Source organism: Pinus tabuliformis, chromosome J (genome assembly GCF_031772625.1).
Source record: "Pinus tabuliformis cultivar Carrire ecotype Pingquan chromosome J, CPIR1, whole genome shotgun sequence".
Lineage (NCBI taxonomy): Eukaryota > Viridiplantae > Streptophyta > Pinopsida > Pinales > Pinaceae > Pinus > Pinus tabuliformis.
The window spans coordinates 1,633,376,450-1,633,380,357 of NC_142295.1; the positions used below are offsets into that span (position 1 = coordinate 1,633,376,450).

At 45.8% G+C, this 3,908-nt stretch overlaps 1 pseudogene; it reads left to right on the plus strand.

Moving 5' to 3' along the window:
• The first annotated feature begins 334 nt into the window (after positions 1–334).
• Positions 335–3,612, plus strand: LOC149233756 (G-type lectin S-receptor-like serine/threonine-protein kinase At2g19130 pseudogene; annotated as a pseudogene).
• The last annotated feature ends 296 nt before the right edge of the window (positions 3,613–3,908 follow it).

Sequence of the window (3,908 nt, forward strand, 5' to 3'; positions counted from 1 at the left end):
CAGATTGATCTGTCTTGCTTATTTCTCTTCGTTGTGGTGCTGCTTCTGATAAAGTCCGGCTACGCGGAAGATTCCGACAGCATAGTATTTGGTGCCTCTCTCACTGGTAATGAGACCAGAATCTCTCATAACGGTATCTTCAAATTCGGATTTTTCAATCTCATGAACAACAATCGCTTCACAGCAGACAATCGCTTGGGTGGCCAACTTGGAGCAGCCGCTGCAGAATGCGTCTTCTGTTCTTAATCTCACAGAGGACGGAAGTCTTCTTCTGTCTTATGGGAGATCCACCGTCTGGTCCTCCAAGGCTAACGGGAAGAAGCCTTTTTCGGCAATGATAACAAATTCTGGTAATTTGATCGTGCAGGATGCCAAGAATACCTCTGAAATCATTTGGCAGAGCTTCGACCATCCGGAAAATACATGGTTGCCAGGTATGAAACTTGGTAGCAACCAGAGGCTGTCTTCGTGGAAGAGCCCTTGGGATCCGAGTCCTGGCCCCTTCGCCCTTCTTATGGATCCAAGCGGAGCCAACCAGTTCGTGATGATGTTGAAGAATCACACCAAATACTGGCAGAGCGGTGTTTGTGTTGGAATGGTAATTCCAACTGCAAGTTGCAGGCAGACGTGGGCAGCATCGGGCGCCATCTCAGCAGCGCAACGAATCGTGTGTTTTCCGGCCCCCTGAAACATATCGCGCCAACCTTCCGGCAACAGAATATTCCGGCAAAGGGCTCCAATAAAACTTGGTGCAGACACGTGTCACTCGCATGACATAAGCCAACGTAATTTATCGGAAGGTATTGTTCAGTCATATGATGCCTTCCGATATTCTTGTGAGCCGTCAGATCTGCTCCCGCCCTCTCCACAGTCGATCTCCGAAGCTGCTCCCCGCCTGCATCAAATCAAATTTTTTGCGTAAAGTAAAAGTCAAGTTTTGGGTTGACCGTCAAGTAATTAAGATTATTTACTCCGGTTGGCAAAGCATTTAAGTTTTTTATATACGGACTATATTATAATCGTTTTGTCATGTTAACATAGGTAAGATGTATGTAATATGTTTTTTTTGTGCGTTGACCATTCGAGAGATGTTGGAGCAGCGAAAAATTAAGGGTGAAGCACATCTCGTGCGAAAAGAATGAAGAATGTTTTTTGTTATAGAAATGCACAGTAGTGCATAAGAAATGCTGCTCATTTGAAAATGTATGCACAGGGGCTATCTGTAAATAAAAGAGTGGAGCGCATATGTTCTGGTATTTTTATGCAGTTGAATATATTGTAAAAATGACGCAGGAGCCAAAGCCAAGGAAATGCACAGCAGTGCATGAAGAGGAGAAAAAGAGAGGAGCGCATGTGTGTTAAGTAAGTTTTTTTATATGTATTGAATTTGCATTGAAATGCAAAATAAAAGAGCGCTCAGGTATTTTCTGAGATTGTGAATGTAATATAAAGTTTACTGTATGTGTAAAATATTTTTACAGCAGTATGTGTAAAAATAGTTTTACACCAGCAAATGTAAAAATGGGTTTTACTGCAGTAAACCCAGCACAGTAATTTCTCAGGTGAAAATAGAGTTTTGATGGGTGAAAGTAATTTTGGTGAATCCCTCTCAACAAAGAGAAAGACATATGTATCAGGCTTTATATTTTAATGAATGGAAATGATTTTATGGCTGTGTAATACTCTGTTCAGTCAATTTTTATTAAAAGGCTTCCCTGTGCAAAAGGTCCTGTGAACAAAGGAAACAGAGCATTGGCTCTGTGATGTTTGTTTGTGTCGTTTTGGTATTTTCCCATCCATCAAAAATACCCAACAGTTTGGAACGGCAATTTTTTCAGCGATGTTGCCGTGGAGTCGTATTACTGGAACGATATTAATTATTTCTATAACAGTTCGTACAAGTATTTTACATTTTCTTTGGCGCATGGAATCACCTATGGCTATCTGTCGCGTTTCGTTATGGATAATAAGTCGGGACAGATGCGAGCGTACATTATGCTGGAAAACAAAGAATGGAGCATGGTTTGGCAACAGCCCCTCACTCAATGCGAGGTTTATGCCGTCTGCGGGCCTTATGGATCGTGCAACAATAACAATGTTCAGTCCTGCAACTGCGTGCCGAGTTTTATCCCCAGAGACAGCCAAGAATGGGAATCTCAGCAGTGGTCAAGCGGCTGCGTTCGGAAGACACCGTTACGATGCAGCCATGGTGGAAACGAGACCACCACCGACGTGTTTGTAGAATTGAGTGGCAAATCTATGCCCTCTGGGGGAGTTCCATACAAAGGGCAAAGGCAGTGCCAGGAAGCCTGTCTCAGCAATTGCTCGTGCACCGCATATGCCTACGTTAACGATACTTTGCGGACGTGTATAGTGTGGTTTGTGGAATTGCTAAATTTGTACGATGACTCCAACGGAGTCTCTCTGTTTCTGCGGTTAGATGCCGCTGATGTACCTCATTCCTCTAATTCGAACAACACGGCTACTCTTGACGGCGTTGTGGGCGGTGTCGTGGGAGGACTGGTTGCTATTCTGGTGTTTGTGCTATTTTTTCTCTGGTGTTGCAAGCGCCTGGGTTTGTCTAACACAGAATACGCGCCTGTTGGGCTTACTGTATTCAGTTACAGAGAGCTGCAGAGTGCAACGAAGAATTTCTGTGAGCGTCTGGGAGGCGGGGGTTTCGGGTCCGTGTTCAAAGGTATTTTAGCGGACGGCTCTCCGGTGGCAGTTAAAAAATTGGAAGGTGTGAGTCACGGAGAGAAGCAATTTTGCATGGAAGTGAGTACCATCGGAATCACGCAGCATGTAAATTTGATTAGACTGCTGGGATTTTGCTCCGAGAGATCTGAAAGGCTGTTGGTGTACGAATACATGCCTAACGGCTGCCTCAGCTCCTTTCTGTTCCGCAAACCCCGGCGGGATGATGAGCAGCACGAGGTGTTGGACTGGAAAACACGCTTCGGCATCGCGGTGGGGACTGCCCGGGGAATTGCTTACCTGCACGATGAGTGCAGGGACTGCATTATTCACTGCGACATCAAGCCGGAAAACATCCTCCTGGATTCCAATTTGTGCCCCAAGGTGGCCGATTTCGGGCTGGCGAAGCTCCTGGGCAGAGATTATAGTAAGGTCCTGACAACCATGAGAGGAACGAGAGGGTACTTGGCCCCCGAGTGGCTTTCATGCATGCCCATCACTGTGAAGGCCGATGTCTACAGCTTCGGCATGACATTGCTCGAAATAATTGCAGGGCGAAGGAACATGGATAGGGTCTCGGAATCCGACGGGCTGTTCTTTCCTGCGTGGGCTGCAGGCCAGATCAGCGGCGGAAACGCCATGGAGGTGCTCGACAAGAAATTGTTGAACGCTGCGGACGCGGAACAAGTGGAGAGGGCTGCAATAGTGGCAGGATGGTGCATCCAAGACGATGACGACGTGAGGCCATCGATGAGTGTAGTGTTGCACATATTGGAGGGCATTGTCGACGTGCCCCCTCTTCCCCCACTTCCCCCGTCTCTCCAGACCTGTGCCGATGATCTAGTCGTTTCCCTGTGGGGCAACGATGTTTCTTCACGACGCATCGGCACTGGTAATACCTCCACTCCGTTCTAGAATCTCAGCCAATATTGCCTGCCTGGTTCTTTTTGACATTTATCGAAGTTCGATATCCTAATAGAATCATCCCCACATCCAGCAATAAGAAACTTCGCTGATAAAACTTAAGCCTCAGTGAAAATTATAAGAGTGAAAACGATGGTTCAGCGGACACGCAAGGTTCGAGTGATTAGTCGCGGACTGTTTAGGTTTGTCATTACTTCTTTCATAATTTTGGATATTAATACCTTAGATTATGTATAAGTCAAATGGCTGACCTAATGTCGATAGATCTATTTTAGAAAATGAGTCAT